The sequence below is a fragment of the Entelurus aequoreus genome, linkage group LG08, assembly GCF_033978785.1.
Source record: "Entelurus aequoreus isolate RoL-2023_Sb linkage group LG08, RoL_Eaeq_v1.1, whole genome shotgun sequence".
In the NCBI taxonomy this organism is placed as follows: Eukaryota; Metazoa; Chordata; class Actinopteri; order Syngnathiformes; family Syngnathidae; genus Entelurus; species Entelurus aequoreus.
The window spans coordinates 421,573-436,741 of NC_084738.1; the positions used below are offsets into that span (position 1 = coordinate 421,573).

The following is a 15,169-nucleotide window of genomic DNA, read 5'->3' on the forward strand; positions in this document are numbered from 1 at the left end:
ATGTAAAGAAACAATTATGTGTTGAGTTTGGTGCGCTGTAATTGTTTTATGACCACCACCACGACGTCTCAGGTGTGGCTCTAAAAGCCAGTCAACCCAGTAAGTGCGCGGGTCGTAGGTGGGCCGCCACCTTGCCGCGTCTTCGCTGACCCGCGTCGGACGGCGCGGAGCGGCGCGGCGCGTGGGTCGGTGCGCCCGCACAACCCTGTGACGAGCGCGCGGGCAAAACTCTGTTGTGGTTATTACGCCGCCATTAGCGTGACGAACTGCGGTGCGATTTGATTAAACAGAGAGGCCACGACTAACTTTCTGCATATTTGACACTTTGGAACGACTAAAGATGATATCGGTGTCAATGAATCATCAGTTCATTACAAAAATACATGTTTAAAGCCTATTTTTATAAGAATTAGCTACCACACAGGTGGCTAGCAGCTAACTGTTCATCTCAATACTTCCCTACGCCAATAATCCTCCGTTGCGGCAACTTAACTACGATTCTTACAGGTCACTGGAAGAAGGTAAGCATTTTACAAACAGGAAAATCAAGCTGAAGCAGGCGAGCTAATTGCTAAGCTAGCCGCTAAACTAGCTTGAAACAACACAATAAATAAGTGACCCTTATTCCCAGGATGCAGATGGAACTCTGAAGCTAGGGTGAAGGTAAGACAATGATTCATTGTCCATAAATCAGTCAGGCAGGAATACAAACATGTAAGAAGCGTGCCGTTAGCACGAGAAGCTACTCTAAGCTAAAGGAAAAGCTTAGCATTGAAAACAAGCAAACCAATGGCAATGCTTAGCTCAGGAATCGAACGGAAAACAGAGAGACCATGACAAACTTTCTGCATATTTGACACTTTGGAACGACTAAAGATGATATCGGTGTCAATGAATCATCAGTTCATTACAAAAATACACGTTTAAAGCCTATCTTTATAAGAATTAGCTACCACACAGGTGGCTATCGGCTAACTGTTCATTTCAATACACGGCGTGGAGCCGCTTCCCTACGCCAATAATCCTCCGTTGCGGCAACTTAACTACGACTCCAAGGTAAGCATGTTACAAACAGGAGAATCAAGCTGAAGCAGGCAAGCTAATTACTAAGCTAGCTGCTAAACTAGCTTGAAACAACACAAGAAATAAGTGACCCTTATTCCCAGGATGCAGATGGAACTCTGAAGGTAGGGCGCAGGTAAGACAATGGTTTATTGTCCATAAATCAGTCAGGCAGGAATACAAACATGTAAGAAGCGTGCCGTTAGCACGAGAAGCTACTCTAAGCTAAAGGAAAAGCTTAGCATGGAAAATAAGCAAACCAATGGCAATGCTTAGCTCAGGAATCGAACGGAAAACAGAGAGACCATGACAAACTTTCTGCATATTTGACACTTTGGAACGACTAAAGATGATACCGGTGTCAATGAATCATCACTTCATTACAAAAATACACGTTTAAAGCCTATTTTTATAAGAATTAGCTACCACACAGGTGGCTATCGGCTAACTGTTCATTTCAATACACGGCGTGGAGCCGCTTCCCTACGCCAATAATCCTCCGTTGCGGCAACTTAACTACGACTCTAAGGTAAGCATGTTACAAACAGGAGAATCAAGCTGAAGCAGGCAAGCTAATTACCAAGCTAGCTGCTAAACTAGCTTGAAACAACACAAGAAATAAGTGACCCTTATTCCCAGGATGCAGATGGAACTCTGAAGGTAGGGCGCAGGTAAGACAATGGTTTATTGTCCATAAATCAGTCAGGCAGGAATACAAAAATATAGGAAGATAGCACGGGAAGCTATGGTAAGCTAAAGGAAAAAGCTTAGCATGGAAAACAAGAAAACCATCATCATCATCATAATTTCTTTTTATTCCTTTCAGTTGACACTTTCATAGTTTTTTTCAGTTTTTTTTGTTTCTTATACATTTCCATGATCAGAAAGGAGCAGATGGAAGAATACTATTCTTATATTTATCTGCCACCTTTTTTTTAACACAAATAATTTTTAAATGACTTTATAACTGTTCCCTCCACCAAAATCCGAACTTCAACATACTTTTTTAAATTTTCGTTTAAGCATTTTCACAATGACACGTCCAATCGAAATCAAAAATCAATTTGATATAATTCCAGTTGTCTCTTTTTGTAACTCTTTTTAAATTCAAAGTTATTCTTGCAACTTTTTAAGTCTTTGTTTAACCAATGGCAAAGCTTAGCTCAGGAATCAAACGGAAAACACAGGTAACTTGTTGCGTTAAGCAAACCAGACAGCCAGACTCAGTGTGGCGAAAAGCAGCAACAAGTAAGCTCTCTGGTTTAGCGCCCGGGAGCAGGTGAGCGTTCCGAAACACTTAATCAGAGGCAGGTGAAAATAATCAGCACCCATGGCAACCAAGAAAACACAAACCCAGGGGTGCTGAAACAGAACTAAGGGAGTCAAACTAAAATAAAACATGATCCGGGCAATGGAGCATGACATTAGTAAAGTTTCGATCCATAAATTGGTAGCGTCGATACCAATTAATGATCGATTGATATTTTTTGTTTTCCCAAAATCTTTTTTGTTGTTGTTGTTTTTGTTCCTTTAGTGTAAAAACCAAAGGATTTAAATGAGTAGTAGTTTTGTTTTTGTTGTGTACCATTGACTTTGTTTTGGTCAAAGAAATGCGTCACTAAAGAAAATAAGGAAGTAGTTTAAATATTGTGTTGATATTGTTACACTATCAAGAGCACTCGCCATAAATACAATAAACAATTACAGTTAATACATGATCAATATCGGCCGATTTTACTCACGGATGATCAGTATCGGAATCGGCAGCATTACACCCCATCTCTAAAACATCAACAACAGAATATGTGAAAAATGCTTCTTTTTTAGTGCATTTTTAAAAAATAAAGTGGAAAAAAACAAACTTCATAACATTTATATTTAAGTTGTAAGGGTTGATGTTTGTATAATGGTTGAAAATAACCCCGTGTGAGAAATTTATAGTACATTGCGCTGTCTTAGCATAGGTTGGCACTGAGCAGGTTAACGATAATAACGATTCGGAATCGATACTTGATTCAAAAGGATTCTCGATTCAAAATCGATCCTTTTTTTTTAGTAACATTGGGTGGCAGTTCTATGATGAACTACTCTCCTCCATAAAATAGATAATTGTTTATATTACTTGAAAGAAAACTGTTTTTGTCGAATAAATTCCTACCGAAACATTAAATAAAGTCAAATAAAAATAAGAGAATTTTGTATTGCATTTTTTTGAATCGATTAGGAATCATTACAAATAAGAATTGCGATTAATTTGAAAATCTATATATTTTTTTGACACCCCCTAATATCCTTGCAGATCAATATCGGCCTCGGCCAATACTCAAGGCTCCAATATCGGTATCATGTCGTAAGTAAAATGTTTTATCGGGACACTGTGGATCAGGGGTCACCAACCTTTTTGAAAGCAAGAGCTACTTCTTGGGTAGTGATTAATGCGAAGGGCTACCAGTTTGATACACACTTAAATAAATTGCCAGAAATAGCCAATTTGCTCAATTTACCTTTAACTCTATGTTATTATTAATAATTAATGATATTTACACTTAATTGAATGGTTTAAAAGAGGAGAAAACACTAAAAAAATTACAATTAAATTTTGAAACATAGTTTATCTTCAATTTCAACTCTTTAAAATTCAAAATTCAACCGAAAAAAAGAAGAGAAAAACTAGCTAATTTGAATCTTTTTGAAAAAAATAAAAAAAGAATTTATGGAACATCATTAGTAATTTTTCCTGATTAAGATTAATTTTAGAATTTTGATGACATGTTTTAAATAGGTTAAAATCCGATCTGCACTTTATTAGAATATATAACAAATTGGACCAAGCTATATTTCTAACAAAGACAAATCATTATTTCTTCTAGATTTTTCAGAACAAAAATTTTAAAAGAAATTCAAAAGACTTTGAAATAAGATTTAAATGTGATTCTACAGATTTTCTAGATTTGCCAGAATAATTTTTTTGAATTTTAATCATAATAAGTTTGAAGAAATATTTCACAAATATTCTTTGTCGACAAAACAGAAGCTAAAATGAAGAATTAAATTAAAATGTATTTATTATTCTTTACAATAAAAACAATTAATTTACTTGAACATTGATTTAAATTGTCAGGAAAGAAGAGGAAGGAATTTAAAAGGTAAAAAGGTATATGTGTTTAAAAATCCTAAAATCAATATTAAGGTTGTATTTTTTCTCTAAAATTGTCTTTCTGAAAGTTATAAGAAGCAAAGTAAAAAAAAAATGAATTTATTTAAACAAGTGAAGACCAAGTCTTTAAAATATTTTCTTGGATTTTTAAATTCTATTTGAGTTTTGTCTCTCTTAGAATTAAAAATGTCGGGCAAAGCGAGACCAGCTTGCTAGTAAATAAATAAAATTTAAAAAATAGAGGCAGCTCACTGGTAAGTGCTGCTATTTGAGCTATTTTTAGAACAGGCCAGCGGGCTACTCATCTGGTCCTTATGGGCTACCTGGTGCCCGCGGGCACCGCGTTGGTGACCCCTGCTGTGGATGATGCATATATGGTTAAGAGTTCTTTCTTTTTACATAGCCATGTTTAGAGTAGCTAGTACTTTTCCTTTGTTCCTTCTACCAGTTCCTTTAGACATTTCAGATGCCTGGTTATGTGAAATACAACACCCACTCTTCCTTTATCAGTGTTGCGAGGGGGGAGAGATGGGGGTTTTCTTTGTGTGCAAAGGAGTGGGCTTTTTCCGTTTGAAGATCAGATCAACTAGAGTAGCCGATATGAATGTATTGGCTAAACTGATCTCCTAAAGCTTTAGTAAAACTTGAAAATATTCCAATTCTGTCTTGATGGTCCTTCTTACTCAGCATATATGTCATCGAAAGAACTTGGGATTGACCAGTAACTTAGATTCCCTGGGAGGAAGAACTGGTCCGACCCAAAAACACCCTTACGAAATGAATTAAAACAAAAAAAACAAGTTTTAGTAGCATTTGTGTGGACAAATAAAAGATAAATACAAACACAGATTATTTGCTATTGCTAATACAGTAAGTTGCATCATGATAAATTAAATATGTATAAATTAAAATTGACGTTTCCTTACAAAATGGTGTGGCCACCTACTGGCCTGGAAGGTAAATCGCAGCCTTTGCATTTGAAATGATTGAGCCGCCCCTGCTTATGGCTCAAACTTTCAACTCCAATTTGCTTTATTTGCTGAGGGAAATACCTCAGACTTTTTACGAAGTCGATCATTTGGCGGTAAAAATGCTAATCGCCAGGAGGCACTGACCTCCGAGGGCGTCGGCCCGCTGTCGCCACTTAATGGGCCGAGCGCTAAACACTCGCTCAATGTTGTCGCGCTTTTGTCTTCATTCATATCCCGATGAAGTTCTCGGAGGCCCACGCTGATCAATCACGGCGGGGCTCCAGCTGTTCGCCACTCTTTGGCCCGACTTCAACAGCCGGCCTTACAAATTGTCCCTGAATGGCGTCGAGCAAGAACCCTTTTGTCGTCCCCCCACACCCCCCCCCCGACAAACCCACCCAGACGCATGCCTCCTTGCTGCCTTCTGCTCTGCCTGCTCGCTATCAGATGGCCTGCTTTGCATTCTGGCACGTCTCGCCGGGACGCGCTTTATCTCGCCGCTGGAAGCGTGGAGCAGCACGCATCCAGCGGGCTTTTATCGCCGTGGCCTGTGTCCAAACTGCTCGCTGCACTTTGCTGTAGAATGGAATTATTATGCTAAACTCTGCACTTCCTAGTTAGGCCTCTGCCTTTCGAAAGGACCGCGGTGATGATGATGATGATGATGATGTCTGTTGTTGAAGACTAATGCACTGTTTCTGGCCCGCAATCAGGCAACTGCTGTGCACGAGGCCATAAAAGTAGAAAATGTGTGAATTATTATTTGCTCTAGCGATGAGAGGTTTGTGTTGGGAAGGCAGGAGCACGTGTGTGGTCATGTTGAAGAAGAGTCTGTGCAGGATTTTCTTTTTCTTTTGTCTTTTAATGACTGGCTTCAGTACAATGCAAACATTTTATTTATTTTTTTTATAATTTGAAAAACTTAAAGCTTCTTAAAATGCATATATATATATATATATATATATATATATATATATATATATATATATATATATATATATATATATATATATATATATATATATATATATATACATACATATATATATATATATGTTATTTTCTATTTATTCTATTTTCTGTTTTTTTATTTTAGACATAACAAACCAAAAATACTCATCATTTTTAATTGTAGAGTGCACTACATTAAAACTTTTTTTTTTCTTTTTTTCCGGACACACCAAACCAAAAATTGTCATAATTTTTAATCGTAGAGTATACTACACAATACATATTTTATTATTGATTTTGGATACTACATAATGACGTTTTTTTAATTTTTTTATTTTTTTCCGGACGCAACAAACCAAAATTACTCATGATTTTTAATTGTAGAGAAAACGATATAATCCATATATACCTACACATATGGATTATGTAGTTTATATATATATATATATATATATATATATATATATATATATATATATATATATACATACTGTATATACATATATTTTTTTTCAGACTCAACAAACCAGAAGTACTCGTCATTTTTAATTGTAGAGTATACTACTTAATTAGTTGTTTTTTTTCTTTTCCGTACGCAAAAAAACAAAGGTAATCATGATTTTTATTTGTAAAGAAAACTACATAATCCATATATATATATATATATATATATATATATATATATATATATATATATATATATATATATATATATATATATATATATATATATATATATATATATATATATATATATATATATATATATATACGTATATATGTACTATTGGTTTGTTGCATCAGAAATAAACAAAACAATATGTATTGTGTAGTATACTCCAGTATACTCTACTTCTGGTTTGTTGTGTCCGAAATAAATATTAAAAAAAAGTACTCATGATTTGTAATTGTAGAGAAAACTACATAAACTACATAAACTATATAATCCATATATATATATATATATATATATCCGATAAAGTGAAGCTGCAAACTTTGAAGTGTGATAGGGCAAGGGATGACTCTATCATAGATATGTGTATTGTGTTTAAAATATGGACAATGTGTACATTATAAATAATCTAAATTATTTATATAAATACATCATATAAAATGATACATATTTAAAAGCTAATAAGATATGGTTCTGTAATATAACGGGTTGCTAGGCAGATATCACTGGAATTTTTAGATATTTCGATTTCAAAATAGTGCAAAGAACAGAAATTAGGCTAATATTCTCTATACTTCCACCTTTTCTGCATTCATGCACATTTATTTTTGACACAATTAATCGAATAAAATTCAAACGCCACCTGACGGTCGGGATAGTTTTATGTTTTGCTTGAAAGCCGTCATTTAGTTTTCTAGGAAAATGTGGTGTTCGGGTCTGTGGGACCCGTTTTCATTTTTTTATTAAAAGAAAAATTATACAATTAATTAATTTTTCAAACTGAGAATCACAGACTTTGGCTCATTTTCTGTGAAGAACATATATCAGAATACATATTTAATGACCACACACCATACACCCCCCCTACACATTTCTATTACATATAAGTTGTCCGGGTCCACTGGACCCAGGGCTAATAGAAGTGTGGAAATTGATGTTCTGTGTAACACACACACACACACACACACACACACACACACACACACACACACACACACACACACACACACACACACACACACACACACACACACACACACACACACACACACACACACACACACACACACACACACACACACACACACACACACACACACACACACACACACACAAACACACACACAGCAGGCCTAGACAGGAGGAGGACAGAGTGTAGGTACACAGAACATCAGAGGGTCAAATGTGCGACAAAATGAGAGCAGACAGTGTTGACAAACAATGTTGCAACCTTGTGTGGGAACTGCAGGTGGTGATACACAAAAGAAGAATCCCTGTGGGATGCAGAAACTGGCAGAGAAATTTCCCGTGCAACGTTCATATTGTTGTATCTCAGCCAGCGTTTGTGGGTCTGATGGACCCGTTGCATTTTGTGGCTTTTAATGCCTCACAATCAAACACTTTTATGTTAAAATACTGAACAGATGTTTATTGGGATAAGGTAAACATCTGTTCAGTATTTTAACTTAAAAGTGTATTAAAAGCCACAAAATGCAACGGGTCCATCAGACCCACAAACGCTGGCTGAGTAACAACAATATGAACATTACACAAGGGTTAATATTTTGGTGGGAAATGCTCAATGCTCGCGTGGATTTATCCTGAGGGGATTGTGCAGACCCGGCAGACTCTAAAGCAGGGGTCACCAACGCGGTGCCCGCGGGCACCAGGTAGCCCGTAAGGACCAGATGAGTAGCCCGCTGGCCTGTTCTAAAAATAGCTCAAATAGCAGCACTTACCAGTGAGCTGCCTCTATTTTTAAATTGTATTTGATTACTAGCAAGCTGGTCTCGCTTTGCTCGACATTTTTAATTCTAAGAGAGACAAAACTCAAATAGAATATGAAAATCCAAGAAAATATTTTAAAGACTTGGTCTTCACTTGTTTAAATAAATTCATTATTTTTTTTACTTTGCTTCTTATAACTTTCAGAAAGACAATTTTAGAGAAAAAAATACAACCTTAAAAATGATTTTAGGATTTTTAAACACATATACCTTTTTACCTTTTAGATTCCTTCCTCTTCTTTCCTGACAATTTAAATCAATGTTCAAGTACATTTATTTTTTATTGTAAAGAATAATACATACAATTTAATTTAATTCTTCATTTTAGCTTCTGTTTTTTCGACGAAGAATATTTGTGAAATATTTCTTCAAACTTATTATGATTAAAATTCCAAAAAAATATTCTGGCAAATCTAGAAAATCTGTAGAATAAAATTTAAATCTTATATTAAAGTCTTTTGAATTTCTTTAAAAAAAAAATTTTTGTTCTGGAAAATCTAGAAGAAATAATGATTTGTCTTTGTTAGAAATATAGCTTGGTCCAATTTGTTATATATTCTAACAAAGTGTAGATTGGATTTTAACCTATTTAAAACATGTCATCAAAATTCTAAAATTAATCTTAATCAGGAAAAATTACTAATGATGTTCCATAAATTCTTTTTTTTATTTTTTCAAAAAGATTCGAATTAGCTAGTTTTTCTCTTCTTTTTTTCGGTTGAATTTTGAATTTTAAAGAGTCGAAATTGAAGATCAACTATGTTTCAAAATGTAATTGTCATTTTTTTTGTGTTTTCTCCTCTTTTAAACCATTCAATTAAGGGTAAATATCTTTAATTATTAATAATAACATAGAGTTAAAGGTAAATTGAGCAAATTGGCTATTTCTGGCAATTTATTTAAGTGTGTATCAAACTGGTAGCCCTTCGCATTAATCACTACCCAAGAAGTAGCTCTTGCTTTCAAAAAGGTTGGTGTCCCCTGCTCTAAAGTGTCCGTGTTAAAACCGCAAATCTTGTCCAAAAGCTCAGGAAGGAATCAAAGAATTGCGGCGAGGTCCTGATTGGGGTCAACGTTACACGGATACACTTTGACGGCGCCACGTGGTGATTTATGAGCGGGCCAGCTGCACATATTGTTATTATTATGAAACAGCTTTATTAGTTCCAGTGTGACAAGCTCCGACCAACGACACCTAATTTGCTTCAGTGGAGAACATTCTCTCCCCCAGCCGGGACGGCGAATAATTAGGACCCTCGCCAGGTCCGCTGTCAAGACGTCGCCGCACGCTTTGAACGCCATCAAAAAGTTATTTGTCCCCGATAAGAACAAGTGCGGCGTTTGCGCTAAACTAAACAAGGACGTTGTTAGCGTGTAATGGGAGGGAGACGAAATGGTTTCTCTCGCCATTATTGGCTCCATTTCTTCCCAACGTTCCTTTCCCGGCGATCAATTAGACCTTAATGGACGGCCTGCTGTGCTGCGCGGCGACAAGATGACCGACGTGTTGCGCCGCGGAAGGAAATGACGGAAGGGTGCACAAAGGGATGACTTACCTAAAGAAGCGTTATTATTCGTTGAAATTGTGATCCGTCTGCTTGTACAAAAGCAGTGAAGTTGGCACGTTGTGTAAATGGTAAATAAAAACAGAATACAATGATTTGCTAATCCTTTTCAATAGAGATGTCCGATAATATCGGTTATTATCGGCCGATAAATGCGTTAAAATGTCATATCGAAAATTATCGGTATCGTTTTTTTTTTATTATCAGTATCGTTTTTTTTTTTTTTTTTTTTTTTTTATTTTTTTTTATTTTTATTTTTTTTATTAAATACACATAAAAAACACAAGATAGACTTACAATTAGTGCACCAACCCAAAAAACCTCCCTCCCCCATTCACACTCATTCACACAAAAGGGTTGTTTCTTTCTGTTATTAATATTCTGCTTCCTACATTATATATCAATATATATCAATACAGTCTGCAAGGGATACAGTCCGTAAGCACACATGATTGTGCGTGCTGCTGCTCCACTAATAATACTAACCTTTAACAGTTAATTTTACAAATTTTCATTAATTACTAGTTTCTATGTAACTGTTTTTATATTGTTTTACTTTCTTTTTTATTCAAGAAAATGTTTTTAATTTATTTATCTTATTTTATTTTATTAATTTTTTTAAAAAGTACCTTATCTTCACCATACCTGGTTGTCCAAATTAGGCATAATAATGTGTTAATTCCACAACTGTATATATCGGTTGATATCGGTATCGGTAATTAAAGAGTTGGACAATATCGGCATATCGGATATCGGCAAAAAGCTATTATCGGACATCCCTACTTTTCAACTTATATTTAATTGAATAGAACTGAGAAACGTAATTTTTTTGGCACAGGGGGCATTTTTACCACTGTGTTACATGGCCTTTCCTTTTAACAACACCTCCTCCAACCTCAGAGGACAAAGCTACGAACAATGGGAGACTGGGGCTTTCTGCTACGCCGCTCCCAGCCTGTGGAACGCTCTCCCTGACCACCTGAGGGCACCACAGACTGTGGATGCTTTTAAAAATGGCTTAAAAACTAGGGGTGGGGGAAAAAATCGATCCGAATTCAAGTCGCGATTCTCACGTTGTGCGATTCAGTATCGATTCTCATTTTTCAAAAATCGATTTTTAAATTTTTTTTTTTTAAATCAATCAATGCAACAAAATAATACAAAGCAATACCATAACAATGCAATCCAATTCCAAAACCAAACCCGACCCAGCAACACTCAGAACTGCAATAAACAGAGCAATTGAGAGGAGACGCAAACACGACACAGAACAATCCAAAAGTAGTGAAACAAAAATTAATATTATCAACAACAGTATCAATATTAGTAACAATTTCAACATAGCAGTGATTAAAAATCCCTCGTTGACATAATCATTAGACATTTATAAAAAAAATTGTTTTTTAAATGAACAATAGTGTCACAGTGGCTTACACTTGCATCGCATCTCAAAAGCTTGATAAGATAAAATAAGTCATATTTTTGGTTGATTTAATAGTTAAAACAAATTTACATTATTGCTATCAGTTAATAAAACATTGTCCTTTACAATTATAAAAGCTTTTTACAAAAATCTACTACTCTGCTTGCATGTCAGCAGACTGGGGTAGATCCTGATGAAATCCTATGTATTGAATGAATAGAGAATCCTTTTGAATCGAAAAGATATCGTTTTGAATCAAGAATCGCGTTGAATCGAAAAAGTCGATTTATAATCGAATCGTGACCCCAAGAATCGATATTGAATCGAATCGTGGGACACTCAAAGATTCGCAGCCCTATTAAAAACCCTTCTTTTAAAATAAAAAAAAATTCTAGATATATGCATACTAGTTCTAGCTATTTGGCTGTTCTAGTTTTTATTTTTATTTATTTTTTATTATCTTTTTATTTTTATTTTTATTTTTTTAATACACTGTAGCACTTTGAGGTTGTTTACTCCAGTGGTCCCCAACCACCAGGCCGCACAAGAAATTTAAAAAAAAAAATACAAAAAAAAAAAAAAAAAATTATTTTTTATTTTTATGAAATCAACATAAAAAACACAATATATACATTATATATCAATATACATCAATACAGTCTGCAGGGATACAGTCCGTAAGCACACATGATTGTATTAATTTATGTAAAAAAAATTAAATTTTTTTTTTTTTTTTTTTTTAAATACACCCCCCCTTCACCCTACCGGTCCGTGGGACAAATTTTCAAGCGTTGACCGGTCCGCAGCTACAAAAAGGTTGGGGACCATTGGTTTACTCAATGTAAAGTGCTTTTTACAAATAAAATCTATTATTATTACTATTCAGTAAACGTTTGGGAACTGAGGAGACACATTTTTGAAGCTTTTCAGGTGGAATTCTTTCCCATTCTTGCTTGATGTACAGCTTAAGTTGTTCAACAGTCCGGGGGTCTCCCTTGTGCTATTTTAGGCTTCATAATGCACCACACAGATGCTGGCTTTTGAACTTTGCGCATATCTTTGGTCCGGAGGACACGACGTCCACAGTTTCCAAAAACAATTTGAAATGTGGACTACCGTATTTTTCGGACTATAAATCGCTCCGGAGTATAAGTCGCACCGGCCGAAAATGCATAATAAAGAAGGAAAAAAACATATATAAGTCGCACTGGAGTATAAGTCGCATTTTTTGGGGAAATGTATTTGATAAAACCCAACACCAAGAATAGACATTTGAAAGGCAATTTAAAATAAATAAAGAATAGTGAACAACAGGCTGAATAAGTGTACGTTATATGAGGCATAAATAACCAACTGGTATGTTAACGTAACATATTATGGTAAGAGTCATTCAAATAACTATAACATATAGAACATGCTATACGTTTACCAAACAATCTGTCACTCCTAATCGCTAAATCCCATGAAATCTTATACGTCTAGTCTCTTACGTGAATGAGCATGAAATGCCGACAACACGAAATGTCGCGGCACGAAACGTCGCAACACGAAATGCTACAACAGCTGTGACACCAAACGGCGCAACATGAAATAGCACGACCCAAATCATGAAACATCGTAACACAAAACGCCAACAACACGAAACGTTGTAACACAAAATGCTACATGAACATTTCTGCACAGTAACAATCAATTATCAAGATGAATGATGCAGGCCCGGCTAGCTCAGTCGGTAGAGCATGAGACTCTTAATCTCAGGGTCGTGGGTTCGAGCCCCACGTTGGGCGATTGCATTTTGCCAAGGAAATTCAACACGAGACGGTGCTCCACTTTTAATAAATCAATAAAAAAAACTGTAACAATAAGCGAGTTCATATTTTTCTGTTAAACTCACTCAATTAATAATATTTTTATTTTTGTACAGTAATAATCAATAAAGAGCGCATATGTAACCAAGAAACGGCGCAACACGTAACAACGTGACATGAAACGCGTCAAACTTAAACGCCAACAGCACAAAACGCCGCACCAGAAAACTAAAATGGCTCAACCCAAAACGCTGCAACATGAAACAACGCAACAAGAAATGCCGACAACACGAAATGTCGCGGCACGAAACGTCGCAACACGAAATGCTGCAACAGCTGTGACACCAAACGGCGCAACATGAAATAGCGCGACCCAAATCATGAAACATTGTAACACGAAACGCCATCAACACGAAACGTTGTAACACAAAATGCTACATGAACATTTCTGCACAGTAACAATCGATTATCAAGACGAATGATGCAGGCCTGGCTAGCTCAGTCGGTAGAGCATGAGACTCTTAATCTCAGGGTCGTGGGTTCGAGCCCCACGTTGGGCGTTTGAGCTTTGCTAAGGAAATTCAACACAAGACGTTGAAGAATCCTCCATCAAGTCTTTTATTGGGCGCCAAACAATCATCCATGCCACACCCACTTCAAGTCAATCACACGATGTGCGTGTTCATATTCTTCTGTTAAACTCACTCAATTAATAATATTTTTATTTTTGTACAGTAATAATCAATAAAGAGCGCATATGTAACGAAGAAACGGCGCAACACGTAACAACGTGACATGAAACGCGTCAAACTTCAACGCCAACAGCACAAAACGCTGCACCCGAAAACTAAAATGTCTCAACCCAAAACGCTGCAACATGAAACCACACAACATGAAATGCCGACAACACGAAATGTCACGGCACGAAACGTCGCAACACGAAATGCTGCAACAGCTGTGACACGAAACGCCATCAACATGAAACGTTGTAACACAAAATGCTACAGGAACATTTTTGTACGGTATCAGTCATTCATCAAGGATGACAATGCAGGCCCGGCTAGCTCAGTCGGTAGAGCATGAGACTCTTAATCTCAGGGTCGTGGGTTCGAGCCCCACTTTGGGCGGTTGCATTTTGCCAAGAAATTCAACACGAGGCGGTGCTCCACTTCTAATAAATCAGTAAAAAAAACTGTAACAATAAGCGAGTTCGTATTCTTCTGTTAAACTCAGTTAATTAATAATATCTTTTTTTACAGTAATATTTAATAAAGAGCGCATATGTAGCTAAGAAATGCCGCAACACGTAACAACGTGACATGAAACGCGTCAAACTTAAACGCCAACAGCACAAAACGCCGCACCAGAAAACTAAAGTGGCTCAACCCAAAACGCTGCAACATGAAACAACGCAACATGAAATGCCGACAACACGAAATGTCGCGGCACGAAACGTCGCAACACGAAATGCTACAACACCTGTGATACCAAACGGCGCAACATGAAATAGCACGACCCATATCATGAAACACCGTAACACAAAACGCCAACAACACGAAACGTTGTAACACAAAATGCTACATGAACATTTCTGCACAGTAACAATCAATTATCAAGGTGTCCAATGCAGGCCCGGCTAGCTCAGTCGGTAGAGCATGAGACTCTTAATCTCAGGGTCGTGGGTTCGAGCCCCACGTTGGGCGATTGCATTTTGCCAAGGAAATTCAACACGAGACGGTGCTCCACTTTTAATAAATCAATAAAAAAAACTG

General features: G+C 36.3%; 3 non-coding genes across 3 annotated transcripts; all 3 read left to right on the forward strand.

The window, feature by feature from the left end:
- The first annotated feature begins 13,303 nt into the window (after positions 1-13,303).
- Positions 13,304-13,376, forward strand: trnak-cuu (transfer RNA lysine (anticodon CUU)). The gene has a single exon. It is a non-coding gene; the product is annotated as a tRNA-Lys (tRNA).
- Positions 13,377-13,884: 508 nt separating this feature from the next.
- Positions 13,885-13,957, forward strand: trnak-cuu (transfer RNA lysine (anticodon CUU)). Its single transcript has one exon. It is a non-coding gene; the product is annotated as a tRNA-Lys (tRNA).
- Positions 13,958-15,027: 1,070 nt separating this feature from the next.
- On the forward strand, positions 15,028-15,100 carry trnak-cuu (transfer RNA lysine (anticodon CUU)). Its single transcript has one exon. It is a non-coding gene; the product is annotated as a tRNA-Lys (tRNA).
- Positions 15,101-15,169: the final 69 nt, after the last annotated feature.